The sequence below is a fragment of the Euprymna scolopes genome, chromosome 41 (assembly GCF_053919585.1).
Source record: "Euprymna scolopes isolate OS-2025 chromosome 41, ASM5391958v1, whole genome shotgun sequence".
Taxonomy (NCBI): domain Eukaryota; kingdom Metazoa; phylum Mollusca; class Cephalopoda; order Sepiida; family Sepiolidae; genus Euprymna; species Euprymna scolopes.
The window spans coordinates 34436757-34461012 of record NC_136522.1 but is presented as its reverse complement, the minus strand read 5'-3'; the positions used below and the strand labels follow the sequence as shown (position 1 = coordinate 34461012).

The following is a 24256-nucleotide window of genomic DNA, read 5'->3' as shown; positions in this document are numbered from 1 at the left end:
ACAAATAACCCCTGATAAATAACCCATAATAAATAACCCATAATAAATAACCCATAATAAATAACCCATAATAAATAACCCATAATAAATATCCCATAATAAATAACCAATAATAAATAACCCCTGATAAATTACCCATAATAAATAACCCATATAAAAATAACCCATAATAAATAACCCATAATAAATAACCCATAATATAAAACTCCTAATAAATAACCCCTAATAAATAACCCATAATAAATAACCCCTGATAAATAACGCCTAATAAATAACCCATAATAAATAACCCATAATAAATAACCCATAATAAATAACCCCTAATAAATAACCCATAATAAATAACCCATAATAAATAACCCCTGATAAATAACCCATAATAAATAACCCATAATAAAAAACCCATAATAAATAACCCATAATACATAACCCCTAAGAAATAACCCATAATAAATAACCCCTGATAAATAACCCATAATAAATAACTCATAATAAATAACCCATAATAAATAACCCATAATAAATAACCCATAATAAATAACCCATAATAAATAACCCACAATAAATAACCCCTGAAAAATAACCCATAATAAATAACCCATAATAAATAACCCATAATAAATAACCCATAATAAATAACCCATAATAAATAACCCATAATAAATCACCCGTGATAAATAACCCATAATAAATAACCCATAATAAATAACCCATAATAAATAACCCATAATAAATAACCCATAATAAATAACCCCTGATAAATAACCCATAATAAATACCCCATAATAAAAAACCCATAATAAATAACCCATAATAAATAACCCATAATAAATAACCCATAATAAATAATCCCTAATAAATAACCCATAATAAATAACCCCTGATAAATAACCCCTAATAAATAACCCATAATAAATGACCCATAATAAATAACCCATAATAAATAACCCATAATAAATAACCCATAATAAATAACCCCTGATAAATAACCCATAATAAATAACCCATAATAAATAACCCATAATAAATAACCCATAATAAATAACCCATAATAAATAACCCCTAATAAATAACCCATAATAAATAACCCCTGATAAATAACCCATAATAAATAACCCATAATAAATAACCCATAATAAATAACCCCTAATAAATAACCCATAATAAATAACCCATAATAAATAACCCCTGAATAAATAACCCATAATAAATAACCCATAATAAATAACCCATAATAAATAACCCCTGATAAATAACCCATAATAAATAACCCATAATAAATAACCCATAATAAATAACCCCTAATAAATAACCCATAATAAGTAACCCATAATAAATAACCCCTGATTAATAACCCATAATAAATAACCCATAATAAATAACCCATAATAAATAACCCATAATAAATAACCCCTGATAAATAACCCATAATATATAACCCATAATAAATAACCCATAATAAATAACCCATAATAAATAACCCCTAATGAATAACCCATAATAAATAACCCATAATAAATAACCCATAATAAATAACCCCTAATAAATAACCCCTTATAAATAACCCATAAACAATAACCCATAATAAATAACCCATAATAACCCATAATAAATTACCCATAATAAATAACCCATAATAAATAACCCATAATAAATAACCCATAATAAATTACCCATAATAAATTACCCATAATAAATAACCCCTAATAAATAACCCATAATAAATAACCCATAATAAATAACCCCTGATAAATAACCCATAATAAATAACCCATAATAAATAACCCATAATAAATAACCCCAAATAAATAACCCATAATATATAACCCATAATAAATAACCCATAATAAATAACCCATAATAAATAACCCCTAATAAATATCCTATAATAAATAACCCATAATAAATAACCCATAATAAATAACCCATAATAAATAACCCCTTATAAATAACCCATAATAAATAACCTATAATAAATAACCCATAATAAATAACCCATAATAAATAACCCCTGATAAATAACCCATAATAAATAACCCATAATACATAACCCCTGATAAATAACCCATAATAAATAACCCATAATTAATAACCAATAATAAATAACCCATAATAAATAACCCATAATAAATAACCCCTGAATAAATAACCCATAATAAATAACCCATAATAAATAACCCATAATAAATAACCCATAATAAATAACCCCTGATAAATAACCCATAATAAATAACCCATAATAAATAACCCATAATAAATAACCCCTGATAAATAACCCATAATAAATAACCCATAATAAATAACCCCTAATAAATAACCCATAATAAATAACCCATAATAAATAACCCCTAATAAATAACCCCTAATAAATAACCCATAATAAATAACCCCTGATAAATAACCCATAATAAATAACCCATAATAAATAACCCATAATAAATAACCCCTGATAAATAACCCATAATAAATAACCCATAATAAATAACCCATAATAAATAACCCATAATAAATAACCCCTGATAAATAACCCATAATAAATAACCCATTATAAATAACCTATAATAAATAACCCATAATAAATAAACCATAATAAATAACTCATAATAAATAACCCATAATAAATAACCCATAATAAATAACCCATAATAAATAACCCATAATAAATAACCCCTGATAAATAACCCATAATAAATAACCCATAATAAATAACCCATAATAAATAACACATAATAAATAACACATAATAAATAACCCCTGAATAAAAATCAAACAGTTAAACTTCGTTAGTTCATAATTCCACTACGATAGAACACATGATTGTCGAAAAGTGTTTCGACGATAATTCCTAAATACAAAAAAGAACGAAAAAAAAACGTATTCATCGTTTTTTGTTTTTTGTTTTTTTGTTTTTTTTCTCAAAATAAAATTGCTCCCTACCTTAAATATATTTTAGTCGCCGTTAACCTTTGAGAAATAATAACCGAAGATGTAATAATTGAACGAACAAAGATTAAGGTAACACAATTAAGTACGGATGTACAAAACAAAAATTGCATTCTATTAAATGATCTGCTACTAATCAAAAAAGCAAATCCAGAAAGATTCCAATAGGAATTAGTTTCCAAATGCAAAACTGGATTTTCAATAGAGAATATAATGAAATATTGAAATCAAAATTATTCTATTCACATTTAATAACAATTTTAACCTTTTTTATTTAAAGTTTCGGTTAGAAATTAGTGGATAAAGATATTTGAAGTATTTGAAAACGACAAGCTTAATTTAGGTTAAAGCTGAAGTGATCTTTAATTTGTCTACAAACGTTTAACGATTAACGTTTTGTGTGTTTTTCTTACCATGACTGATACCTTAGAGAAACGCTCGCAAATAAGTGTTACCTTTACAACATGCGCTTTTCATTAGATCATAAGGTGAGAAGGAGAGAAGCGGCTGTTTCAGAAATAAAAGACACCTGTTTATCAAGTCAATGCAATCAAGGACAACAGACTTGATTATCGCGGTCACCACCTGCTCGTCTGACAGGTGTCCTATTGTTTACTTAAATAATCATACACTTACATTGAATTATTATATAGGTATATTATTTACTCGTTCTAGTAACCCACTTTTACACACACACACACACACACACACACACACACACACACACACACATATATATATATATATATATATATATATATATACATATATATACATATATATATATACATATATATATACTAGTTCAATATATATATAATATAGTATAGCAATATAGCAGTTCAATCTGGCTTTGTACTGTTCATAACTTTATGTGCTTATCTATATATATAAACATTAAAAGTTTGACTCATGTTCGTTACTTGAACATGAGTCGGACTTATATATATATATATATATATATATATATATATATATATATATATATATATATATATATATATATATATATACCTATATATATTATATATCTTTTTAATATATATATATATATATATACATATCTAACTTTTATATATATATATATATATATATATATATATATATATATATATATATATATATATATATATATATATAAATTTCAAGCGTTTAGACCCAAAATCGGTTGAGGAGTTTGGTAGAGTCTGCAAAGGTCAACTCTTTCAACTTTTACCTCTTGTCAGCACAATTTTTCGCCCAAAAACTGATTAAAGCTTGCTGCATATCTAAATACTCTTTATGCAAAATTTTAAATGTTTAGACCCAAAATTGGCTGAATAAGTTGCGAGGGACCGCAAAGGTCAAATCTTATTACCTTTGACACCTTGAATGCCAATTTTTTTGCCAAAACCGAGTAAAAAGCTTGTCCTATGCTTGAATAAACATTATGTAAATTTTAAAATGTTTAGATCAAAAATTGGCTGAGTAATTTGGTAGAGACCGCAGAGGTCAAATTTTTTACCCCAATTTTTACCTCTTAACATTTATTGTTTTGGGCTCAAATCAAATTAAAAAGTTTGATCCATGTCCAAGTTACCTACATCTAAAATTTCATGTATTTAGACCCAAAATAGGTGGAAGAGTTTGGTAGAGTTTTTAAAGGTCAAATTGTTGAACTTTGACCCCTTGACAGTCAAATTCCTGGCCGAAAACCGATTCAACAGATTTTCACAAATTTCAATACCCCTTATGACATATCTCGTCTGAAGACTGAAAATTGACAGAGTAGTTTAACAGAGAAATGAAATGTACACACAGATAGACAATTTCACTTTTATAGATATACTAGCAGTTCAGCCCGGCTTTGCTCGAGCTCTATATACTGTTCATAACTTTATGTGCCTATGTATATATATATTAAAAAGTTTGACTAATGTCCAAGTTATCTATACCTAAAATTTCAAGTGTTTTGACCCAAAATTGGCGGAGGAGTTTGGTAGAGTCTGCAAAGGTCAACTCTTCCAACTTTTATCTATTGGCAGCTAAATTCTCGCCTAAAAACTGGTTTAAAAGGTTGCTGTATGTCCGAATACTCGTTATGTAAAATTTCAAATGTTTAGACCCAAAATTGGATGAATAGTTTGCTAGAGATCACAAAGGTCAAATCTTTGGAATTTTTACCCATTGATAGCCAAATTGTCGGCCAAAACCGATTAAAAAGCTTGCCCTATATCTGAATACACTTTATGTAAAATTTCAAATGTTAAGACCAAAAATTGGCTAAGTAATTTGGTAGAGATCGCAGAGGTCAATTTTTTTACTTTGACTCCAATTTCGACCTCTTAACAGTTATTATTTTGGGCTCAAATCAAATAAAAAGTCTGAGCTATGCCCAAGTAACCTACATTTAACATTTCAAGTGTTTAGACCCAAAATTGGCGGAGGAGTTTTCAAAGGTCAAATCGTTGAACTTTGGCCCCTTGACAGCCAAATTTCTGGCCAAAAACCGATTAAAACATTTTCTCGAATCTCAATACTCCTTGTGTCAAATCTCGAGTCTATAAACTGAAAATTGACAGAGTAGTTTATTAAGGAAATACACACACACACACAGACGATTTCACTTATATATATATATATATATATATAAAGTCCTGATCAAAATCATAAGACCACTTAAGAAAGTAAGCGTTTACGCATATTATCGAATTTTTAATCAAACAAATGGTTGAAACCATTGCCAAAAGGGAAAATATGATGGGAAAAAATGAAATCTGCTTCATTCGAAACCTTAACCCTGATCTAATAATTATTTTTAATAAGTGATGATTTAACCAAAACACAATAATAGAAATCTTCTAAACTCAAAGGGAATAACTCCTCAATCACTTACTAAGATTAAAAATCTGATTAGATTTTTTTGCGAACCAACAAATGAACCAACAAATGAACCAACAAATGAACCAACAAATGAACCAACAAATGAACCAACAAATGAACCAACAAATGAACTAACAAATGAACCAACAAATGAACCAACAAATGAACCAACAAATGAACCAACAAATGAACTAACAAATGAACCAACAAATGAACCAACAAATGAACCAACAAATGAACCAAAAAATGAACTAACAAATGAACCAACAAATGAACCAACAAATGAACCAACAAATGAACTAACTCTAATTAAACTTAAAATTTCATGTTGTGGAGAAATAAAAACCATCTCATTAAAACTTTTAAAAAACCCAAACCAATTACGTTTAACAACTTAATTTATAATAGGTGACAGGAAAGAAAATCTTTGGCACAATTAGGTTCATAATATTATCGGTTCAATAAAACCTATTGGCGAGCTGAGTGGCAAAGAAAGCAAGGGAAAGAGCAATAAAAGACGCAAGACAATTTGGTTCCTGTAAAATAATATTGTTAACTGATGAGTCTAGTTATCAGTTCGAAACATTGGAAGAAATTCACATCTATTTCCGAAATTCCTTGAGCGACTCCTCAAAAGAACAAGAGGTTGGCATGATTGGCTCTCAATAGCATTGGAAGAATCTATTACCTTGGTTCACAAGTAGAAGAAAATAAGGAACTAGTTGAGTTGGTCGACAAAATGGATGGAAAAACTACTACGGGCAAGTAGAAGTTGACTGCAGTAGTGGGTCAGTTATTGTGCAGAGCACCGGCAAAAATAGTGGCAGTAATGAGGACTGGAGTTTTAAAGGACATGACGAATTAAGCGTTAACTGAACCCCAATTGGATTTGGTTCAAAAGTAATGTTCTGAGTTGAAAGAGACAAATAAACCTGTGACTTTAAAATGTGTTTTTAATCACGTTGATATGTTGCATATCCGTCAAGTTGATATAATCCGTTGTTATTTTATCTTTTATCATTGTTTTTACCTTAGTACACCGAGTTATACTTTTACGGTTACGTTTTATAGTTTTTGTTGTTGTTTGTTTTGTAGTTTTTTTTATTTTTGTGTGCTCGATTCATATTCAACTGTTTGTGACTTCGTTACATTGAATTAATCGTTTTTTGTTTTTTTTTTGTTTTTTTTAATAACTAAGGTTCATATATGTGTGTATGCTTTTATTCATAACAAGTGAAAGTCTATGAAATGACTTTATCACTCCATATTATTTAGACAAGCAATTAGCGTAAAGTAATTAGAGCAATTTTCTCCATCGTAGAATCAAGAAGTAGGAATAGTTTATCAGTTAGTTTATAGGTTGTTTTATATACTAAAATTAAGCAATGCTTTGTGCAGGATTAGGTATCCTATTAGTTGGGTTTAGATGTTTTGCTTTTGTATATATATATATATATATATATATATATATATATATATATATATATATATATATATACACACAAAAGAAAACCATCTTACCCCATAATGCTCCTTATCTTGGGTTCACCATATCGGGAAATGATATACAAACTGCCATTAGCGTATTAAGCGACGCTCTTTGTGGAAACAAATTGAGCGGAGGCATTTGGACGATGTCAAAACATCGTTAATTCATCACCCACACAGCATCAGCCGTATAGCGTAATGGTGAGAAGCCTTGACTGTCATTTCGCCGGTCAGGTTTCGATCCTGGCTTGAGGCAGTTACCTGTCTAACCGCATTGATGAGCTGCGAAACAGTACTGTATGTAAATGACATATATATATATATATATATATATATATATATATATATATATATATATGTGCGTGTGTGTGTGTGTGTGTACCACGTTTAAGAAGTAATTTGTGCACGAATAGTTATTAGTTTATAATGTTATTCCATAACAAAAATAAATTAAATTGTATAAGATCAATTAAACGGTTAGTTTTCTGTAAAGGTCATTATAAATTTTAGAATAATAATCTGGCGAAACAAACTAGGTACATACGTATGTTAAATTTTACTTCATAGTTTCTGCAGTGAAGTTAAACCAAATGAAACATTGCGATTAATTAGATGAGACTAACTTAATCTAATGGAAATCGCAGGGAGGAAAGGGCAACCAAATTGAATGAGGATAAAGTTAAAGAATCATTTTATAGAAGCGAAGATTACGAACTTGTCTCATTGATGGTTGCTGGTGGACATCTCTCAATAAGCTGATGGTTGGGGCTTGTCGCATCACTAGATGTTTTAGCATAGACAGTATTAATGCCGGTGTCCCTCAGGGATCCATCCTGGGCCCAACTCTTTTCCTGATCTACATTAATGATCTTCCAAATCATATCCTTACATCATTTGTAGACATTTATGCTGACGACACTACCATTTATGGTACCACATCTAAGACAGTAAACGACCAAGTTCTCTCCAATTCTCTCTCTTCTGATCTTGAGCACGTAGTACAATGGGGAAAGGAGTGGCTGGTTACTTTTAATGCATCTAAAACCAAGCTTCTCTCTTTACATCATCAACATTCTAATCCACATCTGTCATCAATTGAAATGAATGGCTCTCGTCTTCAGGAGGCCTCAAGTTTTGACAAGCTTCTGGGCTTGACCATTACTCCTGATCTTAAATGGAACACGTATATCAAATCTGTTGCCAAGGCCGCTGGAAAAATGGTGGGATCTTTCTATCGATCCGGTAGATATATCACTGCTGATGCTATTCTCTATCTATATAAGAGCCAGGTACGTCCAAGGATGGAATACTGTTGCCACATCTGGGCAGGAGCTGCTAGAAAGGACTTGTCCTGCCTTGATAAAGTTCAAAATAGACTTCGTAGCCTCGTAGGAGATGTCCTTTTCTCCTCCTTGCAACCTCTATCTCACAGAAGAGATGTTGCGAGTTTGTCTCTGATGTATCGTTATTTTCATGGAAAGTGTTCAACTGAGCTTCAATCTATGGTCCCCCCTCGCCAAACTTTCACAAGAAATACTCGTCTAGCTGTAAACACTATCAATAATTTCCCCCACTCTTTATCTGTGCCTAAACCTAAACATAGATTCCATGAACAAAGCTTCTTTCTTAGAACTGCACGCCTGTGGAATTGTCTTCCGTTTTCCTGCTTTCCGGCTGACTACAATATGGTTGTGTTCAAGTCTAAAGTAAATAAGTTCGTGATGAGCCGTTCCATATAAGTTATCAAATTTACCAAATTTTCATTACTAATGATTACTATATTGACCAATTTCTACTGTACACTCTTTAACCCTTATCCTTGAGTGGCCTCTGGGCCTTGATAATGTGGTGATGCCTTTGTAAAAAAAAAAAAAAAAAGACAAAGGAGGCAGCCTGACACTCCCGAAGTCAAGTTTGCGTTGCTGTCTGAAGAGATAAGATGCAGAAATAAGAATCGACAGTGAGAACAGTGCATCACCGAAGACCATTGTTGATAAAACACATAAAAATATATTTGACGATTATGTATACATTTGCATAGCTTGGGGAGATATGTGGCTGAAACGTGATTGCAATTCTGTAGACATTCAACATACTATTTTAACTTCATTATAGTGCTTGGCAGGCATTGAGCACTATTGAAATAAATGTTACTAATATATGGTTTAGTAACATTTATTTTTTACTCATTTACCGATTTATGATTGGCACCTAAAACTTCTCCTCCGCAATTATAAATCAATGTACTCTCATAATGTTTATAGAAACAGCGACAAACGTTGGGATTGATATGCTTCTCATCCTGATATTGGTTGATTTTTATTGTAAGCATTGAAACGTGTAGAAATACTCGTTAGTCATTCCCGCCGGACAAAAACTTTATGAATGTCCGCTTGTCTGTATGTGTAAAGTATCTCTTTGCTATATAAATATGTAAATGTAAATATATCATTCGTTGACATTCTTCAGTGATATTTTGTAATGTCAGCTTCAAATCTTCAAATCTTGTTCTAGTTTTAATAATGACGTCATCATATTTCAATGTTGAACTGTTGGAATGTTGAAATGGCTTCGCGAACAATGATGATTGTCTCATCGGTAAGTATGACCTGAATGGGATTTCAACGTATCGAACTTGTGGTGTTAGCTCAAAAGACAATGTCTATAAAAATAATCCCCAGATTGTTTCTTAAATGAATAGGGTCATTACGGCCAAAACGAGAACAGTATGCCAAAATTATTTATAATTGTACACTTTATATCCAAGTGTGCTGGCGTATTAATGATTGGCACGTTTGTGTTATGTGTCCATTAAATTGCTTCAAGTAAATATAATTAATAGAAGAAAAGAAGAAGCGGTCAGCGAGATTTGGCTTTTCTTTCAGACATTTCTAAGAGTAGAATACTCACTGCTTCCGATTTGTTTAGAACCAAAAACAAGCAGGTAAATCTTTAAGTAGGAGTGGGACTTTTGTGAAATAAAAAGAGATGGGGAGAGAATTATGGAGTTGGTGGTGTCATTGCAAGATAAAATACTATTTATGGAGTCGAAGAGAAAAAATATATGTAAATAGTGAACACATTGGCGGATCTTTATTATTGAAAAATAAAAAGATGAAGAGTACTCATCCATTAAACTGGTTAGCATGGCTTTCAAAGGAACCCAAACCCGAGAAGAGACTTCTCTCTGTTTTCCGGTTTGCTTAAAACCGAAAACATGCAAATAAGTTTCTTAGTAGGAGTGAAACATAAGTGGGGACAAAGAAATAGAGGTGGAGTTTGAGATTTAAGGATGTCCTTCCACGACAAATATAATCTGGAGAGATCAATGGGAAAATATAATTAGGAAGTGGCCATCTTAGAGGATATCTATTGCAAAAAAAAACAAACGAACAGGAATTATTCAACTAAAACACTTTCTTAACCGTCTGGTTAAGACGGGTTCCAAAACACCCTGAATCACGTGAGCCATGCTAAAGCAGAAAACACATATTTATATTTGATTCCCTTCTGTATACACAAGCTCAGAACGTGTGTTCACCTTTTGTTAAATTTCATGCGTCGTATCATTTTCTAACAAAGGAAAGTACTTTTTTAGATATAGAAAATCATTTTTTACGATTTTTAGCGATTAATAGTATATCGTAGCAATTACAAGGCTAATTTTAAAATCTCAGTTGTTCGAATTGAGTGCTCTCCATTTATTTATTAAATATTAAAATCTCAGTTGTTCGAATTGAGTGCTCTCCATTTATTTATTAAATATTAAAATCTCAGTTGTTCGTATTGAGTGCTCTCCATTTATTTATTAAATATTAAAATCTCAGTTGTTCGTATTGAGTGCTCTCCATATATTTATTAAATATTAAAATCTCAGTTGTTCGAATTGAGTGCTCTCCATTTATTTATTAAATATTAAAATCTCAGTTGTTTGTATTGAGTGCTCTCCATTTATTTATTAAATAGTAAAATCTCAGTTGTTCGAATTGAGTGCTCTCCATATATTTATTAAATTTTAAAATCTCAGTTGTTTGTATTGAGTGCTCTCCATTTATTTATTAAATATTAAAATCTCAGTTGTTCGAATTGAGTGCTCTCCATTTATTTATTAAATATTAAAATCTCAGTTGTTCGTATTGAGTGCTCTCCATTTATTTATTAAATATTAAAATCTCAGTTGTTCGTATTGAGTGCTCTCAATTTATTAATTAAATATTACAATCTCAGTTGTTCGAATTGAGTGCTCTCCATTTATTTATTAAATATTAAAATCTCAGTTGTTCGTATTGAGTGCTCTCCATTTATTTATTAAATATTAAAATCTCAGTTATTCGTATTGAGTGCTCTCCATTTATTTATTAAATATTAACATCTCAGTTGTTCGAATTGAGTGCTCTCCATTTATTTATTAAATATTAAAATCTCAGTTGTTCGAATTGAGTGCTCTCCATTTATTTATTAAATATTAAAATCTCAGTTGTTCGAATTGAGTGCTCTCCATTTATTTATTAAATATTAAAATCTCAGTTGTTCGTATTGAGTGCTCTCCATTTATTTATTAAATATTAAAATCTCAGTTGTTCGTATTGAGTGCTCTCCATTTATTTATTAAATATTAAATCTCAGTTGTTCGAATTGAGTGCTCTCCATTTATTTATTAAATATTAAAATCTCAGTTGTTCGTATTGAGTGCTCTCCATTTATTAATTAAATATTAAAATCTCAGTTGTTCGTATTGAGTGCTCTCCATTTATTTATTAAATATTAAAATCTCAGTTGTTCGTATTGAGTGCTCTCCATTTATTTATTAAATATTAAAATCTCAGTTGTTCGAAGTGAGTGCTCTCCATTTATTTATTAAATATTAAAATCTCAGTTGTTTGTATTGAGTGCTCTCCATTTATTTATTAAATATTAAAATCTCAGTTGTTCGTATTGAGTGCTCTCCATTTATTTATTAAATATTAAAATCTCAGTTGTTCGAATTGAGTGCTCTCAATTTATTTATCAAATTTTAAAATCTCAGTTGTTTGTATTGAGTGCTCTCCATTTATTTATTAAATATTAAAATCTCAGTTGTTCGTATTGAGTGCTCTCCATTTATTTATTAAATATTAAAATCTCAGTTGTTCGTATTGAGTGCTCTCCATTTATTTATTAAATATTAAAATCTCAGTTGTTCGTATTGAGTGCTCTCAATTTATTAATTAAATATTAAAATCTCAGTTGTTCGAATTGAGTGCTCTCCATTTATTTATTAAATATTAAAATCTCAGTTGTTCGAATTGAGTGCTCTCGATTCATTTAGTAAATATTAAATACTCAGTTGTTCGTATTGAGTGCTCTCCATTTATTTATTAAATATTAAAATCTCAGTTACTCGTATTGAGTGCTCTCCATTTATTTATTAAATATTAAAATCTCAGTTGTTCGAATTGAGTGCTCTCCATTTATTTATTAAATATTAAAATCTCAGTTGTTCGAATTGAGTGCTCTCCATTTATTTATTAAATATTAAAATCTCAGTTGTTCGAATTAAGTGCTCTTCATTAGTTTATTAAATATTAAAATCTCAGTTGTTCGTATTGAGTGCTCTCCATTTATTTATTGAATATTAAAATCTCAGTTGTTCGTATTGAGTGCTCTCCATTTATTTATTAAATATTAAAATCTCAGTTGTTCGAATTCAGTGCTCTCCATTTATTTATTAAATATTAAAATCTCAGTTGGTCGAATTGAGTGCTCTCCATTTATTTATTAAATATTAAAATCTCAGTTGTTCGAATTGAGTGCTCTCCATTTATTTATTAAATATTAAAATCTCAGTTGTTCGAATTGAGTGCTCTCCATTTATTTATTAAATATTAAAATCTCAGTTGTTCGAATTGAGTGCTCTCCATTTATTTATTAAATATTAAAATCTCAGTTGTTCGTATTGAGTGCTCTCCATTTATTTATTAAATATTAAAATCTCAGTTGTTCGAATTGAGTGCTCTCCATTTATTTATTAAATATTAAAATCTCAGTTGTTCGTATTGAGTGCTCTCCATTTATTTATTAAATATTAAAATATCAGTTGTTCGTATTGAGTGCTCTCCATTTATTTATTAAATATTAAAATCTCAGTTGTTCGAAGTGAGTGCTCTCCATTTATTTATTAAATATTAAAATCTCAGTTGTTCGTATTGAGTGCTCTCCATTTATTTATTAAATATTAAAATATCAGTTGTTCGTATTGAGTGCTCTCCATTTATTTATTAAATATTAAAATCTCAGTTGTTCGAAGTGAGTGCTCTCCATTTATTTATTAAATATTAAAATCTCAGTTGTTCGTATTGAGTGCTCTCCATTTATTTATTAAATATTAAAATCTCAGTTGTTCGAATTGAGTGCTCTCCATTTATTTATTAAATATTAAAATCTCAGTTGTTCGAATTGAGTGCTCTCCATTTATTTATTAAATATTAAAATCAAGAGACACCGTTCTCGGTTTCTCATAAAATTTAATTTTTCTTTTTTAGTTTAAAAAATATTTATCAATTTACGTAATTTTTAGAATATGACATTTTCGTTTTGTGTACATCATAATGATTTTTTTTAATTCCCTTTGCAAACATATTGAATGCCTTCATCGGCATTTAAAAAATAACTGGAGGAATAGATAGACATATGAGGTGGGGAGTTACGCAAAAGAATTTTAAACGATTTTTTTTTTTTACAATAAAACAATAAAACAATACAACGATAATATGTGTAAAATAGACTATGTTTTATTTTTCTTCGTTTATTTTTGTTTTTGTTTTACTTCGTCTTTTTTATTTTAATCCGAGGTTTTAATCATGTTTTTCTTTTCTTCTTCTTCACGAAAAGGCGCTCACCATTATATTTTAATTTATTTGGTATTGCTTGTAAAGCGGGTGAAGGGAGGGGGGCGAAAAAATGCTTTATTTAAAACTAGTGTATTATTCATCACCATAAAATGAAAAACAAAAAATTAGAATTATGCTTTGCTAGTGTTTTCATATAAAACCATAGAATTATGTCAGTTAATTATTATATAAATCATTATTAGTTGTTATCACGAGTTCTCACAACAATATTCCCTGGAGTCTACGTGACAACAAGTCTCTCTAGATTTCCAGTACCCTCCGCCTTTTTCGATAACCTTTGCAAATGAATTTGCGTAATTGCAACAGCCGCTTACCATTGAATTCTCGCTGACAACGACCATTAGTTTTAACTGAAATTCGGTTGGCAACAAATCTTTCCAAGGTCCCAATCCTCTTCGCACTCATCCAGTGGAGGTCTGGTTAGTGCTTTCTCTCCTCGGTCTTTTTATCCTCCTCGACTATTTAGTGTGATGTTCAGTCTATTTTGAAACTCCCATTTTAGGTTTTTTGTTTGTTTGTTTTGTTTTTTTTTTAGTGGAGTCGTAGTTTAGTGGAGTCGTAGTTTAGTGGAGTCGTAGTTTGGCTTTTTTGGTTAAGATCAAAGGTCTGTTGTTAATAGATGCTGTTGTTAATAGATGCTGTTCTTAGATTTTTAAGCTTTTATTGTCCTTTTGGCCAAGAGCAAAGTGTAGTATCTGTTCCGGCAGATACTGCAAGCAAAGACCATATGTGGGGGCAGCCCCACATATAAGACCTTGGTCAATATAGGGGCAACCCTTCATACCAATTGTCACTATCCAGCTCCCTACTCCCCGGGTAGTTGGTCCCCATTTCCCCTTCACTCCTCACATTAAAAATCGGCCTTGTGCCTAATTTGCTCTGTGGGGGAGCAAATAAATACAGCTTTTCTTGGCCTTTTGGCGAAGATTAAAGTGTAGTATCTGTTACAGCAGATACTGCAAGCAAAGACCATATGTGCGGGTAACCCCACATATCAGACCTTGGTCAATGTAGGGGCAACCCTGCATACCAATTGTCACTATCCAGCTCCCATTTCCCACCCATCGGGAGCTGGTTCCCTATTCCCTCCCTCTCCCTCTCTCTCTCTCTCTCTCTCTCTCTCTCTCTCTCCACATTAAAAAATGGCCTTGTGCCTAATTTGTTCAGTGGGGAAGCAAATAAATACTCTCACATTAAAAATCGGCCTTGTGCCTAATTTGCTCGGTGGCGGAGCAAATAAATACCCTTTTCTTGGTCTTTTGGCCAAGATCAAAGTGTAGTATCTGTTCCCTCAGTTACTAAACTTGACCCACCACCGGGCTTTCGGGCTAGGTTAAGGTGTTTTTTCTTACTAACTTTTGTTAGCAAGGACCGACCCCCTCCTTTGGGGAGTCAGGACCTAGAGGACCGACTCCACATTTGTGGGAGCTTGGACCCGGAAACCGATCCCCTCTTTTGGGAGACTGGAATCTCGGGACCAACACCACTATCGCTGGTAGTTGAGACCTTCTTTTTTCATTTGTTGTTTTTGCATGTTGTTTTTTTTTCGTTTCGGTCTCACTTCTCGAGACTGGGATGGTCTAATTTCTCAACACTTAATTGCCTGAGCAGCACTCTGACCTGCCAGGCCCAAACTTTGTCTATCTTCGCTGCTCTCCCAGTGGATCGAGCAGACAGGGTTCTCTTTCTCGCTTCCGTTGGGGTAAGTTAGTGGGTAGGGTGACGTGGGGTAGGGCGGGTGCTTCGTTTCTGCTCCCCTCTGTGGGCAGGGATGCCTATCCCCTCTCTCTCTTAATTGCGACGCGGCACTCTGACCCGCTAGCACCCACTGCGTCTTTCTTCTCTGCTCTCCCCCCTCGCGGGGGGATCTGAGCTGCTAACCCGACATCCCCGTGAGGGGAAGTCAAAAACTCTAATTTCTTCAAAGTCCGCTCCTCCCCCTCCTCCCCCTCCATTCCCCTGGGTTTTCTTTTCCCCCACTACACTTTGGTCCGCGCCAGCGGCCAGTGCAACCGCCACGATGCCAGGCAGGAGGGGTACGTCACCCCAAATGCGCAGCATCTCAACTGCGAACGACTCCCTATGTGAGGGAGCTGATGCATCTCCCGGCGAGACGGCGCCAGGAAACAAGGTAGGGCCCCGGCGCGCGGCGACCTTGGAAGAAAGCAGGAGGGTAGGGCCGCAGCCCGCGGCGACCCCCCAAAAAGCACCTGCAACCGCTCCCCACGAGGGCAACCCAGCGGAAAAAGCTGCCATTAACTCACTAGCTGGGGAAAGTGCAGAACCCAGCCAACCAGCTGCACCCCAGGACGGCAGAACCAAGGGAGGAAGACCGGGGAACCCATCCCCCGCTCCCCCAAAGGGCGACTCCCCAACAGAAAAGGAGGAAATCAGCACCGCGGACCAAACCGAGGCGCTGGATGAAGACGTAATAGCCTCCATCTGCTCACTATTCGGCGGGGAAGACAGTGATTGGCCCCCCAACACTCCCCAAGAGGACCAAATACGGAAAAGGGGTGACTCTCCGGCCAGTGGTAACAAAAGCAAGCTGGAAGGAGAGACACCCTTGACAGTACCCACCAAGGCTCCAGCTGGGAACACGGCACCAGAAGGGGAGACACCTCCATCCCCCAAGGGGACAGCCACCCAGCAAAGGAAGAAAATAAGAAAGGGGAGCGGCCCGGAGAGCAAACCAAGCCAGGACGAAACAACGCCAAAGACACAATGGCCTACTTTGCCTGGTAACGGCCCCGTTCCGAAACCAAAAATGCCCATAACAATGGAGAGCCCCACAACACCAGCTACGCCCCCCAACCCGAGTCCAGCTGACACCCACCAGGATGGAGGACCGGCATGGGGCCCCAAAGAGCAGCAAGGGAAGTTGACGCCCGAAGACTACAGAGCACTCTTCGACTCCACTTACAAGGAGTATACCCAGGGGAACAACATCCAACCCCTCCCGGGTCAAGTGGAAGTTCTGGAGAAAAGAGTGCTCTCGCTAATAACTTCAGACACCAAGACAAGGGGTCTGACGGGCGTCAACAAGGACACCATGATGAACGTGTTGCTGGAGCAGAACATTCCCGCCAACTACATCTGTAGAAGGAGTTACGCACAGTGGGATGTTCTGCTCCCCACCTCCGAAGACGCAGTCAGGCTGTCCAGGACCTGCCATCAGAGCAGGAACATAAAGCTCCAACCCATCTATATGAACAAGAGGAGAGCAAATGTTTCTGCTCTAAACGTCCCCTGCTATATGGAGGCCAAACAACTGGGGGCTATCCTAAGCCAGTATGGAGACGTAGAGGAAGTCACCCCGGTCCGCGGATTAAGAAACATCATGACCGGGGACTACAAAGTACAGATGGTCCTGGACAAGGCTGGATTCTACGCCATCCCAGCCACACTCAAGTTCAGAGAGTGGACACTCTCCCTTATAGTGGAAGGGAGGAGGCCTCATTGCTGGCTGTGCACACAACAAGGGCATATGGCGAAGGACTGTCCAAAGAGGAATGGAGGGAAGAAGCCCACAAAAGCGGCGGGAACAAGCGTGACAACAAATCAAGCCGCTGCTCCCGCGCCGGCCGCAAATCCTCCAGAGGCACCGACAGGCTGGGTGACGGTCGTAAAGAAAGGCAAGATCAACAAACAGCCATCCTTGCAGACAGTCACCCAAGACCAAGAACAACCGAAGAGCGAGACGGAGAAAATGGACACACAGACACCCTCCTCCTCAAACAAGAGGAAACTACCAGAATCTGAGGAGGAGGCCGCGTCAGAGGCAGAGGAAGAGACAACAACAGTCTCTATGGCCCTGAGCGCAACAGAGATCAGGAGAGCCAGGAGGAGGAAAAGCCGCAAGACACGCGCAAACCCTCCTACCCCCACTGAGACTGAGAAGGACTCCCTCGCAACAACAACACAGGATGAGCCCCCTGTGATCCCAACACCCCAGCAACCCGAACAACCTTCCCCCTCTCCTATAAAGGCCCCAAGAAACTCTTCCCGCCCCTCATCCCGTGACAGGAGCCAAAAAGAAGAAAACGAGCAGGCTACCCCCTCCCCAAGCGCTCAGCCTCCCCATCAACCAAAAGAGGTCCCCTCCCCCACTCCCAAAGTCCGCACTGAACGGACCAAAAAGCTCCCCTTCCTGCCAGGAAGCAGGATTTGTGAAACAGACCCTCTCCAACCGGCTCCGGACCTTAAAGGACAACAGAAGGTCCGGTACAATAAACTCAAAAACTTTGAAAAAGTCGGTGGAGACCTAGTAACAGACCCCACTAAATTCAAGGACGCTCCCTTGTTGACCACTTTCGTTAGGGTCAACAAGGACGGTAGGACTGGAGGAATGTGGGCAATGATCAAGGCAGCGAAGAATGCGATCCCAGGCCAGCAGCTGGTGGATAGGGACCATCCTTCACTGACCAACATTTTCTTTAAATGTGAGGGTAGAATCCCCATGTATGTACACCCATCGCTATACAGGGCACTCAAACTAACCTTCCCCCTGGACGTGGGGGGCGTGGCCAGGGATGGATCACCTTCATCGGATTTACTTACCGGCAGCCTTGGCCAGGCCTGCCATGTCCTCACTGCCCAGGATTTCAGACCCGTCTGTGACAGTGCTTGAGGTAAGTGATCATGTCTTTGAACTTGGCTACATTGAATGTGAGGGGCATCAGGTGTCGAAGCAAGGCCTCGCGCGTTGTGAGAGACTTGGTGTCCCTCAAGGTAGATATTGCCGCTATCCAGGAGACCCACTTTGTTTGTGACGGGGATTGTCAGGTGCTGGTAAACGATTACGATGTCTACTCAGCATATGGCAATACCTATAGTCGTGGAATCTCCTTGCTAGTGAGTCGCACCCTGTCAGCGTCGGTGAATGTTGTTCACGCAGGCGAGGACGGGCGGGCGCTTGTTGTTGATGTTGCTGTTAATTGTAGTGTTTTTCGGATTGTTGCTGTTTATGCTCCCAATGCTGCTGTAGAGAGGGCAACCTTTTTTCGACGGTTGGAGGGCTTCTTAGTGGATCCGGAACGGTTAGTTTTAATGGGGGATTGGAATGCAATCCTTGATCCCAAAATATATAAGGTCGGGGGGACTAGCGGGTCGGCGTGGTGTGACAGCAGTCTGTCTGACCTGATGGCCTCGTGCGATCTCGTCGACAGATTTCGTCTGGATCATCCGGGGCGGGAGATGTGGACATGGCATCCTGTAGTGCCTTCCCATCCAAGCACTTACTTGGATCGGATGTTAGTTAGAAGAGGCGATGTAGACTTCCTATCTTGCCCCACGTTCCACTTGCTAGGACACTCGGACCATAAACTTGTTATGGCCCGTTTGAGCTTAAGCGCTAGGCCTAAACTGGCCGGATACTGGAAGTTCAACAGCACCTTGTTGGAGCTGGAGGACTACCGGTTGAAGGTCACTGAGCTAATTCAGCGGGCTTTAGTGGGGGCGGTTACAGGGAGTAAGTGGTGGGTTAGTCTCAAGGCCAAAATTAGGCGCTTCTCTGTCCAGTATAGCCAACGCCTCGCGATAGATAAGGCTAAGGCAAAGAAGCGTTTAGAGGATAAGCTGACCCGGGCGGTGGAGGGGGGGACCCCCTAGAGTTAGCACTAGCTAAACAAGATCTCAACCGCTTGGCTAGCGAGCGGTATGAAGGTCAAGTAGTTAGGGCTAGGTTAAAGAAAGTTTCTAACGAGGCTGTGAATGTTGACGCTGTTGAGCGTAAGGCTGCTTTAAGGCGCGGTTCGGATGGGTACATTCGTAAAGTACATAACCTGGAAGGACACCCCTTAGTATCGACTCGGGAGATCTGCGAGGGGTTTCGGGAGCATCTATCGGTGCGCTTCACCCAACTACCCGGACTCAGGGTTGATGAGTTTGGCAGCTATTTGGCTGACTCGCCCCGCCTCACGGCGGCTCGGGCGGCTAGCTGTGATGGTCTTATTACTGAACATGAGGTCATTACTGCGTTGAAGCAGGTCGGCTATAACAAATCCCCGGGGCTTGATGGTTTACCCTACGAGTTTTACTTGAGGCTGTCGCCCATGTTGGTCCCTATTCTGAAGGATATGTTCAACCATTGGTTTGCCCAGGGTTCCATCCCTGGACAGGTGACCAAGGGTGTGATCACATTGCTGAGGAAAGGTCAACGGCATGGTGGGAGGGAAAACTTTGATGATTTTAGGCCCTTGACTCTGCTAAACACAGAGTTAAAGATTTTGGCAAAGATTCTTGCGAATCGCTTGCAGGTTGTCATCACTGACTTGATCGAACCGGACCAGACTTATGCTGTGAAGGGGAGATCGATTCAAGACAATTTGCACTTGATACGCTCGATCATAGAGGGGACAGAAGACGACGCCGAAGCCGCGCTGATCAGTTTGGATCAGTCCAAGGCATTCGATAGGGTCGACCATCGGTTCCTAGGATCTGTGCTAGAGGCCGCCGGATTTAATCCGGACTTCCGCAAGTGGATCTTTGTTCTGTATGACAGGCCGACGGTAGCGGTGCAGATCAACGGTAAGCTGTCGGAGTCATTCGCTGTCTCTCGGTCGGTGCGACAGGGTTGTCCGCTGTCGCCTCTGTTATATGTCCTGGCGTTGGAACCCCTCCTTCGCAAGTTAAGGGACGAGGCGGCTACACCAGTCCTGCGCGGAATAGCTCTCCCTGGAGGCACACGAGCCAGGGTTTCCGCGTTCGCCGATGACGTCACCGTGTTCGTGTCTTGCCTCACGGACGTTCAAGCGGTGGTCGAGCCGCTCGCTCGATACGAAGAAGTAACAGGGGCCATCTTCAACCGTAGCAAGTCTGTTGGCCTGCGGTTGGGGGCCTGGACCGGGGTAAACTCGCTTCCAGGTATTTTCAGCTGGACCGATGGACCGGTCCGCATTCTCGGTGTCTGGTTTGGACCGGGACTTCAGCTGGAAAAGAATTGGTCGGAAGTACAGTCTAAGGTCAAATCGTCAGTAAAGACTTGGATTGGAAGGAAATTGTCCTTGAAGGGTCGGGCGGAGGCGTGTGCTACATACGTCTTTCCGCTCATCCTTTACCGTTTGTCTGTACTTCCTCTCCCTGCAGAACGACTAACCCGCTTACAAGGGCGCCTCGATTCACTTTTGTGGAACGAGGGTAAGCATTATGTCTGCAGAGAGGTCTGTGTTCAAAATCCGAGCGAGGGAGGCCTGGGTCAGCCCAGTCTCTTGTGTCATAGAAACGCCGAGAGATTGGCTTTCCTGGGTCGTTCGCTTGAAGGAGACGCTCCTTGGGTCCCTGTGGTTGAGAACTCGTTTCCCAACCTCAAACCCAACCCTTCGGTAGAAGGTCGTCATAGACCGAAGGGGGAGTCCAAGTTCTTCTCCGAATGCCGAACCGCTCTTAGAGCTTTGCCGGGGACCAATGTCCTCGATCAGCCAAGGAAGAAACTGTATCGGGATTTAGTGGAGGGGACCGCGAAGGATCCACTTTGTAGGCGGATGGGATGGTCGATGGAGGTTGTCCGTTCTCAATGGCGTTGGGCGCCGGGACGGGAGGTTCTTAATAACTCGGAATTCTCCCTGACTTGGCGACTGGTCCGAAATGCGCTGCCCCTCTTCGACGTACTTTTCCGGTATAAAGAACATACCAGCCGCTTCTGTCCGTGCTGTGACGAACGCGAGCCCGAAACAATCGAGCACGCGTTTTTTAGTTGCAGCCGGATACAGCCCCTATTAAGGTACGTCGAGGGGGTAACAGCTCGCATCGATGCCGAGTGTCTGCTCGATCTCGACGTAGGAACTTTTGTGTACAACATGGAGCCGCCGTTCCCCAGGGAGGAAAGTTTGGTTTTCCTGGCGATCCTAGCAGTAGCGCGCATGGCCATTTGGATCGCGCGCCTCAAGTTGGTCCACGAAGGGACATCTGTTCCTGATCGGGATCTGATCGTTTACTTTAAACATTTGCTTAAAGTAAAGATCAGATGCGATTGGAAGAGGTTGCCTAGAGTGGAATTTGACAAGAGGTGGGTGCACAGCACTAGTTTGTGCATCCGTCGAGGAGCCAAGTTTCAATACGTGTTCCCTCCTTAGGCATGGCATGGGCGGTGCTGGGTCCTACGGAACCCATCCCGCCTAGGTTAGCATTATAAGTTCAGTAAAGTAACTCTTGACTGGTGGTACAAATGAGATCCTGTTCCTGATTTTATTTTTTGGTATTAGAGAACCTCTGAGTCTGCCCAACCCCCCTGCTCCTCATCTTTATTTTCTGATGCCCCCGATCATCCCCCTACTCAGAGGTCACCTTCCTACCCCCTCCATCCGTTGCTTTATTTTCTCCCACCTCCATTAAGGCGACTTCCCCAAACCCCATTAGGGATGCTCTGCTTGTTTTCGGTTCCCCGGAAAACAGTGGGGGATCTAGCCACATAGAATAGTTCAGGGGGGTCTTACTAACAACACATTAGTAGTTTTTTCCTTATTTTTGAAATGAACATTTTCATTAGTTTTTTCCCACTCCACGAACATTTTATGCCAATTAATTCAAGAACTCTTTCTAATGAAATCGAACTTTATTTTCTCACACATACACACACACACACACAAAAAAAAAAAAAAAAAAAAAAAAAAAAAAATGCACACACAACATACAGAAATGAATATACAAATTGTACATAGTTAAATTTTACATTGAACGCTGGGGTTATTAGTTAGATTAGGATCCACAGAGTGATTGAGGTATTTTGGTAAATGTTGCCAGTCAAGAGTAAGACTTCAAAGTCTCATCTGTTACATAGTCAAAAAGACCCTGTACCCTCCCCCTCCCAATTTCTTGTAGGGCCTTGTGCCTAATTTTGTTGAATTGAATTTTTTGTACGTTTTTTTTATGTTCAATTTTTTCTTTCTCAATAAAATATATAAACAAGATCAAAGTGTAGTATGTATTCCGGCAGATACTGCAAGCAAAGACCATATGTGGGGGCAGCCTCACAGATAAGACCTTGGTCAATGTAAAGGCAACCATTCATACCAATTGTCACTATCCAGCTTCCCTACTCCCCGGGGAGTTGGTCCCCATTTCCCCTTCACTCCTCACATTAAAAATCAGCCTTGTGCCTAATTTGCTCGGTGGGGGAGCAAATAAATACCAAACCTACATATAAGACCTTGATCAATGTAGGGGAAACCCTTCATACCAATTGTCAGTATCCAGCTCCCCTACTCCCCGGGGAGCTGGTCCCCATTTCCCCTTCACTCCTCATATTAAAAATCAGCCTTGTGCCTAATTTGCTCGGTGGGGGAGCAAATAAATACCAACCCCACATATAAGACCTTGGTCAATATAGGGGTAACCCTTCATACCAATTGTCACTATCCAGCTCCCCTACTCCCCGGGGAGCTGGTCCCCATTTCCCCTTCACTCCTCACTTTAAAAATCGGCCTTGTGCCTAATTTGCTCGGTGCGGGAGCAAATAAATACCCTTTTCTTGGCCTTTTGGCCAAGATCAAAGTGTAGCATCTGTTCTTCCTACATGTTGTAGTTGTAATATAAAGTGGGGATGACTTTTCTGTATTTATTTAATGTAAAATGATCACCCACTTTACAACCAGTCAGTTTCAAAGTCATTCAAGTCATTCTCCAGATCATTCAAGTTGTTTTTGAAGAGAGCACGCGACTAATGGCTATTGGCCTTGTTCTTAAGTATGGCAGAATCTGTCTCTTTGTCTGTCTGTCTGTCTGTCTGTCTCTGTCTGTCTGTCTGTCTGTCTGTCTGTCTCTCTCTCTCTCTCTCTCTCTCTCTCTCTCTCTCTCTCTCTCTCTCTCTCTCTCTCTCTCTCTCTTTAAGCGTGGCCGATCGATGAACCAATAGCATATTCAATCGATAACAGGAAATAGCGTTAAAGTGGAGATAATTTAGAAAAAAAAAATCTGACAAGCAACTTTTTAAAAAAGCAGAATTCCATTAAAAAAAATACAAAAGTAAATCGAGTCTCACAACTGTGAGCGGATGTCTTTTGATCTCGCAAAACAAAGCAACTGGAACTGGGGTAATAAACAGGAGAGAACAAAAACAGGAACTCTACAAGAATATA

General features: G+C 38.0%; 1 non-coding gene and 1 pseudogene across 1 annotated transcript; both read left to right on the top strand.

Moving 5' to 3' along the window:
* Window positions 1-15425: 15425 nt before the first annotated feature.
* On the top strand, window positions 15426-15627 carry LOC145266821 (U2 spliceosomal RNA). The gene has a single exon (XR_013864783.1). It is a non-coding gene; the product is annotated as a U2 spliceosomal RNA (small nuclear RNA).
* Window positions 15628-23640: 8013 nt separating this feature from the next.
* On the top strand, window positions 23641-23763 carry LOC145266781 (U2 spliceosomal RNA; annotated as a pseudogene).
* Window positions 23764-24256: the final 493 nt, after the last annotated feature.